This window comes from Gallus gallus, chromosome 1 (genome assembly GCF_016699485.2).
Source record: "Gallus gallus isolate bGalGal1 chromosome 1, bGalGal1.mat.broiler.GRCg7b, whole genome shotgun sequence".
Taxonomy (NCBI): Eukaryota; Metazoa; Chordata; class Aves; order Galliformes; family Phasianidae; genus Gallus; species Gallus gallus.
The window spans coordinates 22,097,538-22,112,376 of NC_052532.1; positions in this window are offsets into that span (position 1 = coordinate 22,097,538).

The window sequence follows — 14,839 nt, forward strand, 5'->3', positions numbered from 1 at the left end:
GCCTTGGAGAGGCATTGCATTTGTAACAATGTTGAGCTATTTTGTTGGGTTAAAATGTCTGGAAAGATAACATATTTGTGAAATTAAGGCTATCAACAAATGAAAAACTTACTGTAACAGCTTCCAACCCCCATCTCCCTTTAATTATCAGATGATAACTTGTCTATGTTTTAAACGTGGGCCTTTAGATCTTTGCTTGGGAAATATTTAATATTCACTTTATGCTGCCTCAGTGGCAGACTTTCACAGTTACTGGTAAAATGAAATTGCTTTTGTTAGCATTTTTTTTAAGTCTATGCAAAGAAATGAATTGTAAGGAACCTACTGACATTTATTTTGACTTACTAGAGAAATATTTTTGAAGCATGAAGATACACTTTCCTGAAAAAATGCCAAATCTAAGTTTCTGTTACTTAAGTAAAAGCATCTGAAATGGTAAAAACGGTGTGAAAAAGCTAAAAGAGCTTTGAAGAAAAATAACACACACCTACAAAGAAGTATTTCATCAGTAGGGAAGGACTGTTTCTGCTTTGTTCAGCTCACCTTTACCCAGTGCTGGGTCACATCATATCATGCATATCACAGAAGACATCAGACAACAGCATAGAGCAGCAAGCATCAGCGGGGGCTCTGCCTGCATTCCCCTATTTCCCTACATGTGACCACCCTGAGGGTGCTTTGAGGTGCAAAATAATTCCCCAGCATTTACTCAGAAAGATAACCTCCCTCCTCACACCCTGCCTGTTCCCTACACTGTCCACAGTAATGACAAAAACATCTCTTGTTTCTTTCTGAACACAGCCTAGTTTGTGATAAGCCTTAATAGAAAGAAGGAAAAGGAGGCTTTCTCACGAGATATGGGAGGATAAGTAGAATCTGTTCCTCAGACTGTGAATCTGGCCTGTATCTTACCAGAACAATTTAATTTTGCAGCATGAAAATGCACTGCAGAAAGGAAATCCAACCTAAGCCTCTGTGCAAAACAAGATTCAAACAAGAAAAGAAAAATCAATAAATGGGTGTTTCTGTCACTACAAGTATTCAGTGTGTGCTGCTTTCTACATGCTTTCTTTTTGTCATTGTTGGAAACAAATAATTTTTTAAAGACTTGTACATATGTAGATAAAATTATGTAAATCTGCATACATACATACAATGTGTATACATATACACATATATATACATATACACATCTTGTCTTATAGCTGGCAACACTGTAAGATCATCTTCAGAGATAGTTTTCATTTGACGTGTATCACAAATAGCAAAGATAATTAAATAAAATGTACTGGAGTTCAAATAACTTCCCACCAGATTGTTTCTACCCATGGAATCAAAGATAAGTTCCTCTCAGTCACATTTAATTCTCCACCCTTGCTATACATTTGTGTCAGATGTATTGTGTTTCTTCCTTGCACAGCAGTAAACCCAGTGGCCAGACAATAAGGAAGGAATAAGAAGGGATAACATCACAAATCGAAACTTGAGGTTATTTGACTTAGCATTTGTTTGCTTACTGTCTGGCAAGCAAAGAAAACACACAGAAAGCAGAATAAGGTAGCTATGGCTGAGAGACAAATATTTAATTTGACTCTTGTGTGAGTGGATGCTCATAAATGACAAGTTTGCATTTATCACTCATTCATACATTTGGCAGCCTGAGTTCACTAACTACTCAGGAGCACTTTTTTCCTCTTCCTTTTTTTCACTAAAAATCTCTGATGAAATCAATTAATCTCAGTTCATTTACTCTAAATGTAGGACTTGTTATTACATGACCTTAGCAGACAATGGATCAGACTACTTTGGCAGTGGAACAAAGCAAAATTGGGAGATTATTATGAATGCACTTCAGTTACTGTACTCTGGATTACACATCCTACTGGGTGTTCTTCATCTACATTCTTTTTTTCAGGCAGTAATTTTATCTCATCCTATTAAAAAAAAAACACATAAGATTCATACGCTTCTACAAGATTTGTGAACTCTTTGGGGAAAACCAGATTACTCACCATTCTTCTCATTGCACAGATTTCTTCAGCTACTGAGGAAAAATCTGCTGCAGCACAGCAGAACAGCAAGCTGAGAATGAATGCCAAATACCAAGCAAATCTACAACAGCAGCTAAAAGTAAACAAGTGTTGCTAGCCACAGCAGCTTTCTTATTTTTCATTTTTTTTAAATCTGTTTTAAGATTCATAGTTGAATTTTCTCAAGGAAAAATTCTTACTTTGTTGCAATACTCATTTGTTGAATTGCTGGTGTGGAAAGGAGAGCTTTCCTGTAGGGCGTATTTGATTTTTCACCCTCTCATAAGTTAATGGAACAAAAAGTCATGTTTATTTGTACTGCAGTTTCTTCCCTGTTTTCTGTTCTCTTTGCCCAGTCTCTGGATGCATTTGCTTATCATCAGCATACCTAGTAGTTAGTCTCCTTCAGAAATGAGAGTGAGGACTAGAAAAATAGTGTGGATGATTGTATTCAGAAATCTCAGAGATGGTTGAAACTGCAGTGAAACTGGTGGAAACTGGTATTCAGTTATCAGAGGTATTCAGTATATTAGAGGAGAAAGGGAAGATCATACTCAAACCTAACTCCCTCAATATGCTCCAGCTGATTCTGCTGCACTATCATCATTCTGCCCTAATGTCCCTTGGATTTTCCTTGTTGTGTGCTGCAGTAATCCTAATAAAACTGGATCTCATTACCTGAGGGTTAAAAGAACTTTTATCAGACTCAGACAGTAACAATTTTACTGCTAAAAAGTATATTTTCATCATTTTAATACACTGTCCATGCTTTATCCATGTCCATTATCCATGTCTCCAATCAAGCCCTTTTTTGCAGAATGGTAAATTTCAGATTTTTGCAGGAAACAGAAAAATTTCTAGTTTGCATGGAGGGAAGAATTCACAGATAAATTTCACTGCTGTAATCTATACACCCTAAGGTAATCTTTTCCATGATAAAATTATTTCTATTATTTGTAATAAGTATTCTGCAACTTATTACATTGCCAGGAATATGATCCAATATGAATAAGGAAGCCTTATTATGCACTGAAAGTTAAACAAGCTCCAGTGATACGGAAATTTGCCATCAGGAATGCTTCTATAAGGAAAACTGGATAAAGTTTGAGATAAGTGAGAAAAGTTTCAATCTGATAAGTTACTCACATGTTCATTGTGTCCATCAAGATAGTTTCACATTATTTTTTAAAAATTGATTCCATTGAGGTTTCTTTAGAGTTTTTTGTTGTTGTTATTACTGTTTTCTGTCATAACTGAATTTCAAATGTCATCAAAGACTGTTCTTATGCATGATTGAGGAGAAAATTCTGTTTTGTCTTTATTTATTCACCTGTGACTTCCCCATCCAGTGTCAACTGACCAGTCTGATATCCAGATTTCAGTGAGACAAAAATAGTGAACATTTTTCACTTGTTAGATTCTGCAGTACTTCTCATGGGGAAAAAAATGCACTAGATTGCAATGCCTTTTTTCAGGTTTACTGGAAAGAAATCCAATAGCAGAGATACCTATTGTACTTCAGGAACTCCACAGAGAAAACTATGTTGTTGTTCAGCTTAAGACCAAATGAGACACATAACAACTGTACAACATCTTATGGTATTCATCCCAGAGCACTTCAAGAGCAGGCTGATGTCACCATGAGACATCTCACCATTTTTCAATGGGAATCTGGAGAGGTCCTAGTCAACTGGAAGCTGGCAAACATTGTCCCAGTTTTGAAGAAGGGCAAGAAACAAGTCTCCAGTAATTACAGACCTGTCAGTCTCACTTTGTTATCTGGCAAAATTATGGAGAAGATTATACCAGGAGTTACTGAAAAACATCTGAAATACAGTCACTGATCACAGCCAATGCAGGTTCATGAGGGAAAATCCTCTCTAATCTTCACCACAATATTTCTTTGCTGTTCTCTGAACTTTTCTACAGCTAGTGTACAACAATTATTTTGAAGCCTCCATTTTAATATCAGATTTCTCTCTTTGATATCCTACCTAGGTTTGTTCAGGGAGTATAATCTAGACAGAGAAAAGTTTATCCTTTGCTCTCAACTACCAGAGTAAAAACTTGATCATCCAGTTGTATTTTGCAGGCAAGGATATCTGTATACAGTTCAATCTACTTTTCTATCAGCAAAGATAACAAAAATGGGTCATACCATAACGTCCCTCTATTTTTTCAATAAGGGCTATGCTTTTAACTTGCTGAAGCCACTGAAGCTCATTAAAAGAAATTAGAGGAATTTCTGCTTACATGAGAAGGAAAAATAAGATTCAAATCAGTAGATATTCTTAGATGTAGCCATCATCTCTGTGAGAAAAAAAAAAAAAAAAAAAAAAAGACACCATAAAACAAACAAATAAAAAAGAACATAAAAACAAGATCCTCAGTTGGAAGTAAATAACTTCATCAACATTAAAGTCTATGATGATATTTTTTGTCAGGCAAGGGAAGGGAAATCATAAGGAATGACTTTTAATTGTAGAACTTTTAACTGTAGACCTCTGGCCTATGGTGTACAGATCCTAATCCATGTAGATTAAAGAAGGATATCATAAATATTCTCCTGTCAAAGAAAAATCACTACATAGCTGTGAAGAGCTCATGCATATGTAATATCTATAATTTACTGGCCTTACAAATGTATTACATCCCAAACAGAAGAAAAGCTTTTAGTCTCAGTATAATTGGCCCAAGAAGGATACCAATATCTCCGCCTGGTACAACTAGCAGGGAGTGAAAAGTGTGGCTTTCTTGTAGCGTTTCATCTGATAAGTAACCACATAAGTTCAGCTGCAATTATAATCTCAGAAATGCAGCCTTTACTCTTTTACCAGCAGGCCATTATTCCAGTGGAGCTTTTCAGAGTGTACAAACACCCAAAAACACTCTTTCAGAGTCTGCAGGTCCAATAAATGTTTCGAAGCTATGAGAGTGGCCAGGGGTTCCTGTGTAACTAGTGGCCTCAATGTACATCTTCTTACTTACATGGTGTCTCCTCACAGACCATGACTCTCATTAAAGACCTTAAAGATATGAAAAGCTAACAACACTGCTAAAGGCTCATGCATTAAAAACTAAATTTGAATTGAATACTTTGCATAGCCCCTGACATAACATAAGATATATCATGGTTTTAATATTGTCTTCCATTCAATGAAAAGAAGTGCTGACAGGAATTTAAAGAGATGTAGAGCGTGACCCTACAGTACAGTATCATTTCTTTCTCGTTCAGAAAGTGCTGTGGCAAATCTTTCACAGTGGCAAATCACAATGAATAAGACGCTGGAAACCTGACAGGACACAAGTGCCACAACAGGCTTCCACCTAACACAAGAACAGTGTTCAGCATCCTGACATCCACACAGTACATTTTTTTCACTTTTGCAGAAGTGTATTCCTTGATAAAGAGGCAGAGCTGATTATTTGAAATGACAATATCTGAACCACTGCTACCAACATTTTTTTCCCAGTGAAAAATAAATATTTAAACTAAATGCTTCACAGTTCACAGCACAGAATTCTGCCATTCAGTTAAAAGCATTCTGTTAAAATACTGTCATCTTACAATAAAATCTGAAGGTAAATGGACTATCATGAATTAATCTAATGCAATGTAATGTTGTTTCACAACTCTGTACTACTTCTATTAGGTTTTCTTTTTGGCTATTCATTAAATGATTATAATAGAGAATACTAGGAAAACATGATATATAGTGAGTTTGATGTATTCATTTCCTCTTCATAGAATTCCTTCTTCCCTCAAAAAGGTGACTTCAACTTCTATCAGCCCTCAGAATTGATTTACCAAGACTTGTTCAAGCCAGTAATAGCCTACTCACTGGAGGTTCAGACAAGAGAGTGAGGGGTGGATGTCTGAACTGATACTCACATTTCTACTGCTTGTAAATTGACTTTGAAGAATCTTGAAAATCCCAGTAATTCTTGATTTTAGACGAATAAGTGGCTTTGAATGCTCTGAGTTTCTGCCTCAGATTTCAGCCAGAAGTCGGCATCCATACTTTACAAATCAAGGTAAAAAAGGCTTTATTTTTAAACTAAACTCAGTTCAAATTCACAAAATTTAGTTCAGTCCTGTTACTATTTTAAATATTCACAAAATATCTCACATTCATATTTCAGATGCTTTACTTTCTTCTGAAAATTTTCATGAAATCACCAAGATCAAGAGGCATTCAAGAACCCAGATTGATAAGCAATTCCTAAGCCATTCTCTGATGTTTTATTTTTACAAGCAAAGCTCTTCCCCACTGTTTCATGCAGATAAATAGTTTCCCTTTCCTGAAGGTCTTCAACATAGGAATACTGGGTAGATGGGAAAAGGTCACAATATCCACATAACCAGTTCTCCACTGAGTACATGAACAAAGACCATTGCCTGGAGACTTTTTCAGTCTTCAGTAGCCAGAGAAAATAAATAAAGATAAAACTCTCACTGAAATAATGTAGTAAACCTGCATAAACCAACACTTTAAAATAAGGAGCATAAAAAGTATAGAAATCCCTCTCTGGATAATGAGAGTTTCAAATGCTTTCCTGTTTCAGTATTGGTGCATTTTGTGTTTTGAACAAATGTTATGTCAAGCAATGTGAGCATAAGAACACTAATTTTCTCAAGCAAACAACAAAAGAAACATATAAAAATAACTAGAATAATAGAAACTGTTGAATTATTCCCATCATAAGAAACTGTAAATTTCTGTGTTAAATATTGTAATATAATTGTATTATATAATCATAATTATAATTATATATAGTTATGTTATAATTAAATTTAATAATTATATTAAATATTGTAATATAATTGTAAATATAAATATTGTCTGACTGTACCAATCAGAAAATATGTTGTTTCTTTCTATTTTCCAAACGATTCCCACAAAATGGAGCACAGTACATTTGAAATATACAGAACACAGATGATGTATAAACATATCACATAGCAACATTCAAGCAATACCTTCTTCATACAACCACTGTAAGGAAGAAAATAACCTAAACAGTCTTCACAATTGGTCTGCGTTTTTCTTCTTATTGTTATATATTGCTTTTTTCTCCCATCTGCTACGCTAGGCTTGGCTGCTAATGATCACTGAACTCAGAAGCAGGTCACAAACACAGAACTACTGAGCAATGTTGTCCTACTTCCTTCCTTCTTGTTAAATTCAGTGCTGTCTGTATTTTTCAGAATGGATTTCATACAGGAGTGTCTACTTATGGGCTTAAAGTATGCTTATCAAAGATTCAGATGTTTCTGTTGTCCAAATGGGCACAGTTTGTAAACTGTAAACAAACAAACAAACAAACAATGACAAACATAATGTAATAAATAATCTGCGTTTTATATTACAAGCAATATTACTTCTACCAGAAGCAAAGCTCCCATGCTTTGTATATGTAAGCTATCATATTGGTATTCTCCTTTTTTGCTCTGATCAGTGAAAATAAAATTGAATTTAGCCACACAGTTAGGAATTCACCACTTCATACATGGAGGAGAAATTAAACAATCTTTTTTTCTTATCTAAACACACACCTTCATCAAAATTTATGTAAACCAGCACCAAATGGAAAAAAAAAATAGCAATATCATTGCTAGATAGACAAATTATTGTTTTATCATGTAGATTAGGTTGAGATGCCTGGTATGCCTTTGTTGTCACTTACAGGGAATGTCATTGCTTATATTACTGAATTTTATTTAACCAAATCCTGCAATGAGCTCATTTCAGCAGGGTTTTGTCTGGAGTCTCTGTGTAAGGCAAAAACAAATGACATCTGCGGGGATGCCTAAGTTAGCTTGGGCATAGACCAAAAAAAGTGCTATATCATCTCAGACAAATTTGAACATAAAGTGTTTAAAACCTCATTGAGTGGGGTAGATTGATGGATATGGCTCTAGCAATCACCATGCCCTCTGACTTCACATAACATCTATCTTCATCCTGCCTCAGTCAACACTGGATATTGAAACCATCCCAGCATACCTATCTTTAATTTGCCACAGACACCTTTAGACCAGATTAATTATTTTCAATCTTCGGGTCAGTTGCCTTACACATGAATATTAAAACTTGAAAGTATACCCTCCAGTGAGAAACTTGCACAACTTTCCAGAATAAGTGAGATTAATCAGACATGATAATTATGGTAATAAATGTAATATTAACTTATCACATCATATAAATTCAACTAAATGAGCTCCATGGCAAGAGCAGTTAAGAAGTAAGAAGAAAAGCAATGACAATCTACATTATTGAAAATAAACCCTTCAGTTGCCAAATTAAAGCTATTTCTCACAGTCCATATACAGTTCATGTTATTCGTATGCTCTGCATGTCTGGAAGGAGAAATAACACGTGAACCTGCATTCTCTGCAAGTAAACTCTAAGAAGCTAAACTTTGACGTAGCATAGAAAAAGTACTGTAGACAATTATTCTGTCCTTCTTAGAGTGGTGTACGGGCTTTTCTTGACATTACAGCATTATATATAGTATATAGAGCATTAAATGTTCTATTAGATCTTTGTTGTTTAAATTCTGGTTTAGCCAATAGGCCTCAGTTAGTTTGTAATTTCACAATTTTGAAATGCTTAAAACTAGATCTTTTCATTTTAGCTTCCAATATGCATTTTAATGTGGAGTTTGTCTACTGAAGGCTGAAAAATGTGCTCTGTATAAATGCTGTATCAATGTGTTTAATTGATGACACTAGAGTGATGAAAGGCAATGCATGGCATGCACTAAAAAGCTGAAAGATAGCCACTATCTGACCGTCACAATCCTCTCAGAAAAGATTAGATCAGCTTCCTTAGCCCTCACACCTGATATTTCTTACTCTAACCTTATTTTCCAGGTGATCAGTTCAATTTCACAGTGTTCTACAGTCTTCTTTGGTTTCCTCAAATGGAATAGGGTCTGTCCATCAATTGTTATCTCCATGTCTTCAATTTCTATCTCCATTTCATTTGATTTTACAGTGAAACTTTCAAATTTCTTTATCAGTTGTAGCTTGTCCAGCATTTTAATAATCTCTATGCTCTTAATAAATAAAGTTTGACATTGTGCTATAACACAAATAAATACACTGAAAAATGACAATGTGATAATGAGAAAAATGTTAAAAACCCAACTATTGGAAGATTGCATATAAATTCATTTGAGCACTGAAGCCTATTTATTGATACTATCACAGTCTAATAAAAGTATTTTTTGAAAAAACAAATTGCAAAAAAATAAAAACAAAAACAACAACAACAAAAAAAAAACCCACCGTATGAAGTCATTAGTCCCCAATTCTATTTTGCCTGGTTAACTGAGTCCCTGATATGAAAAGTAAAATGAGTTGATTCAAAAAAATGTTTTAGACTGGAATTAAGTTGAATTTTTCTTCAGTTTCTCTAACTTGCTGTCAGAAAACTAGACTGAAATATTTTGAGTAGAATGTTAGGAATTTTATTTAAAATTCATTTTATTTGAGGAATGAATATTTAGATACCCAGGACTGAAGTTCTGTGTACGATATAGCTGACATTTTCATCTCTTTTTTTTCAATCTCTCAGAAGTTCTATAGAATGTTTCAAGTCTTTTTTCCTTTGCAATTACGTCCAAATTAAAACACAAGATCTTAGCAAGATATCAGTTAACTAAGCTTTCTCAGATTCAACATCAGAAGAGATGTGCTGTAGCTATGATCATAACTGAAGGCCATGATTCTCTTCACCTCTATCTCCAAAATGAAGATGGCTTTGTGCTCAGAATGGCTGTGTTCATGACCTCACTACCTTCACAGGTCATGACCCACCTCCAAAAGCCCTCCAAATCTTTCAGCAGAAAGCCAATGGCACGCAGCAGGAGACAAGTAGAAATTCACTCTGGTGAAGGGGATGGTTGGTAAGTTCATATACTATGTAAAACATACAACAGCATAAAAACTTTTTATTCTCAGGGTGTATCTGTTGTAGCTCTCCATAATATACACAGATAAAGTGTATACTAACATGCTCGATTGATCCATTTTATAGATTGGATTTTGGCACTGCAAGCAACTCCATGGCCAGAGGCAATGTGCCAACCACTCAAGGAAGCCATGGAACGGTCTGTGGATTCATTAGTATAATAAAGCAAATATCTACATACAATTACATACAACAGACAGCCCATAAATGTCAATGTTAATGTTTTCAAAATTCAGTGTTTCAAAAGCTTAGCACATATCAACATTTTTGTATAAAGAGCATTGTATATTGAACAAAACAAAACATGTTTTTGTGGAAAGCAACAGAAAAAAACTGAAGGCCGTGTTATTTCATATATCTTACATATCTTAGGAGCACCCCATCACTCTGCTCTAAACAAGGAAGATATTTTTCAGTGCGGTTAACATGATATACCTCTCCTTCATCTGGAAGCTAGCAAAAAAGCAACCAAAACTAGTATCCTAGAAAAATCACATAATATATTTATTCATGTCAGGATGTTTTTGTTTTGTTTTGTTTTGTTTTTGTAGTGCTGTCTATGTCTGAATCTACTTCTCATCTCTTGTCTTGCATTGTAATTTTGGGAAAGAAAGAGTCGGTATTTTTCCTATGCTACCTAACTGTAGACAGCCTGTGACTTTACTATGCAAAAAAATTAGTGAGATAAGTAATACAAACCAATATTCAACAGTGAAATTATTTCTACTTTCATTACAATACTTCAGAAAATTATTTTTAATAGTTAATTTCTAATGGCATCATTAACATTAGATGGAACAGAAGATACAGATCACATTTGCTTCTTCAAAATGATTTTAGTCCTGTAACTTCAAAAGCTTTGGCAAATTAAGAAACATGATGTTCTGATACCCAGTGAGTTCTATTGTCCTCTAAGAGAATGAAAATGCTAAAACCTTTTGTTATTTTGTAAGAAAAAAAAAATGCAAGATTTGTTCAGTATTTCAAAATAAAACTTCTTAATTCCTTTGCATTTACTAAGGCTTTTGTTTTAAAGACCTCAGTGTTTAAACAGTAACTGCTTGCACTCAAGGACCAGCTCTGCTCAACAGCGCTGATGGAGCAGGCATGGGTGGCTGCAAACAGGCAGATCTGTGCAAGGAATCAAGGAAACAGTGCTGATCAGCCATGAAACTTAATGTGCTCTCACTTCTTGCAGACAAGAATATTCACTTTCCTGTACTGTCCCTGGGACCATCTCTTCTCTCACTCTACACGCAGGTACTGGCAGGGGCCTGGATCTGCCACTGCAGTCAACAGAGTAAACAATGGAAAGCTGTCTTCACCGAGTTGGCAACAAAACTACAACCATAAAGGTTTCACTGCCAGGGGAAAATCTCCATCTACAGCCAGGGGAAAATCTCCAGCTCCAGCGATGTCATGTTCACTTATGAAAAGCAAAAAAATACAGATCTTGGTGACTAGAGAGGTGCCTGAAGCTAGAAACTCAGTGAAAGAGGAATTGCAACTGGCTACTATGAGCCAGAGATGAGACTAAGCCAAAAAGGAACAGCGACAGCTTTTATACAATTAATACAGGCTCTGTTCCAACAAAATAACCTTTTCTGTTTTATTTAATCATCCAAAAGAAATGAATAATGGGAAGGAAGGTGGGAGGAATAGCCTGGTTCAAGAAAATCCTGGACGATGGAAACTCACTGGATTTGGTTGTTGCTTTTTTCCTCCTCTGAGGCAAAGGTGAAAGAAGATAAGCAAGAGAATCAAAATCAAGTGAGCTCAGGATTCAATGGCTCCTTGCCATTAAAATATATTTTCCTGTTGGCATGGTCAAGAGAATGAAAGAGTCACGAGGGGCACTGAGGAGGCAAGCAGGGAAGGGGTTTGCAAGCCATTAGAACCATTATTTTCACCTTAATGATGAATAGTCAGGATCAGAAAAAAGAAAATAGTAAGAAACCTCTGTTGTTGCACAAGAGCAAGACAAAGATAGATGAATTGGCAACAACTAACACTGACCTTGCTATCAGGCAGAGAAATGGTTTGCAAATGTTCACAGCTGTTCAAAAATACCAGCAGCAAGGAAAGCAGCCACCTCCTCCACCTCTTCTGCCTTAGCTATTGAGAGGACTGAAGTATATGAGGACTGAAGTAGCACTGAAAATATATAAAGGAAAGGAAAAGAATACTCTCCTGCAAAAAATGTATTGAGTCAGTACTCATTTAAAAATTTTAGTGCCACATTCTCATGTTGTTTCTCCCAGTTTTCATTGTGGATTATTGTATGAACAAAATAATTCTGTGAAGGAGACCATATAGGCATTGGACAATCATGACAGTGCATGTGGTTTCTTGCACCTGAACTTATCGTAAGAGAAAAATTTGAGACATAAAAATGGAAAAGCACATAGAAAAAAAAGGAGAAAAGACATATAAGGCCCTGAGGAGGAATTCCCCTCACCTTAATTTAGATGTCTGAAAGGTAGAAATATAGAATCCCTCAACACTCAGAGGTACTGCCGAAGGACAGTAATTTCCTCCCAAGATAAATGCCTAACATGGATTAGATCAATTCAGATTAATTATTTCCTGGAATTGTCTGTATTTGTCCAGTGGCCTCCGAGAAACAATACACAGCTAACCAACTAACTTTTAAATGGACAGTGCTAGGTAAGTTTTTCCCATCCTAAGAGTGTGCTGAGTATTACATGCAATTGCACATCTCAGAGAATCTCATTAACTCATATGTATCATCTCATACTTCCCATGGAAACTGTAATGCACCCACTCTATATGTAAATTATGAAAAAGGGGAGGACTGGAAACAATCATTAACTTTACAAGAAATAAGAAAATACTGTTCATTGTACTACAGGTATTAAAATGAAATATTCCAGCAATTGTTATCTAATATTTAACAGGCAGCTTTGGAGGGGAGGCAAAAATCATTGCCTGGACGATAAAAATACTGGGTACTGTTGAACTGAGCTCTAAATCATCTAAATATTTAAGCAAACATTCCTGCAGGGTATTACAGCTATAGAAGTATATAATGCTGTGGCAAAAATGGCATATATACTTGTGTTCTACCTGATTTGAAACAAGCTAATTTTACTAGTTTTAGCTTAGTAAAATTCAGTGTGGAAGACTTTTGATTGCGTTCTTCCTTCGTAAGACCACCTCTGTTACTCTTACAGACTAAGCAACATGGTTCATCTGTACTGCTGAATTATTTCTAGCCCACTAAGCAAAGTTACTGCCTTTTTTTCATGTTTATACACTCTTCAAAAACCATTAAGACCCTGCCTGCCTCACAGTAGCCTATATGTCTTCTTTTTGAACAAAAAGACACAGTACTGATTGTCAGCATGCAAACAGACATCTCTTTCTTTATCATCATGCCCAGATATTATTTCTCATCTTTTCCAAAGTTGTGATCCAAAGTACCATGAGAGGAAATTAAAAGGCGCAGCAGGAGACGGATGTTAAGGATGGAGTTTCAGCCTTTGAATTTACTGTCTTTTATAAATTCAAATAAGATTATTTATACAGAGTGATCAAATGATGGTCAAACATGGAAGCACTCAGCAGTTCAGTAAGGGTCAGCTCCCAAGATCTGCCTAACCAAATAGTTAAGAATTTTTTACTCTCATGTGCACCCCCTGACTCCCTTCTAAAAATACCAAACCAGCGCTTTGGTTTGGTATTTCCCTCTCAGCTTCAAGACCATTTTTTTCTTTAAGGAAACTTATTGAAGTTTTCCTTTAAAGCTTGTGACTCTTCCAATTGCCAGCTCTATTTGAATCAGAACACATATGTGTTCTGTCTCATTTCTTCCTCAGAAGGGATCCAAACCTGGCTCAGTAACGTCCACAGTCACCCGCCCGTGTTAGGGTGGTAAAGAGAGAACAGGAAAAGAACAGTGCTGAGAGGTGTTCTTGACCACAGTCTCCTTTTATGCAGCCTACGCATTTAGGCTGCATAACAGACAAAAGTCTGTCTTGGTTATTCACATAATTCTATTTTGATATATGTATCCAGAGGTCTATCCATTTTAAAAAATCTAATGATTCAGCGGGGTCGCACATTACCTGCCATGCTCTGAAAATAATGCCTCTAATTTTATTATGTTGGTCCATGATGTCAGAGATAGGATTTGGTGGTATGGCAATAGAGGCTGAACCTTCCTGCCAATATTCCATTACATGTTATTATCAGGTGACAGATGGAGGCAGAGGGGCACTCTGACAAAAATGGTCTCTGACATGGAAGTATCAAGCAAAGATGCATAATTGAATTCCTCCATGTAGAAAAAAATGGTACTAATTGCCATTCATCAATGCTTGCTGGATGTTTGTGGAGACCAAACAGTGGATGTGAGTAGAGTGAGGCAGTGAGTGGTGCATTGCAGCAGTGGCAACAGCAATGAGAAAGACAAGTCATGTTCTGGACAGCCACACACAGCTGTCAAACCATAAAATGAAGAGCATTTTGATCTGCTTATTTGCACTAATTAGTGAATTATGATCAGGGAATAGTGTACAAAGCTGAATATCAGCTTCATTGTACTGGAAACAGTGGTGGTAATGTTGGAATGTCATGTTTGTGCCAGATGAGTCCCACAAATGCTCAGCTAGGTACAGAAAGAACATTGCATGCAAGTTTGTCAGGACCTATTGAACCATTAGGAGTCTGAAGGTGACAGTTTCTGGATCAGATAATTACCGGTGGTGAGATGTAGTGTCACCACTATGAGCCAGAGCCACAATGGGAGTCCATTGGAGTGGCAACGTGAATTCACCATCAAAGAAAAAAAATCAAGACACAGCCTTT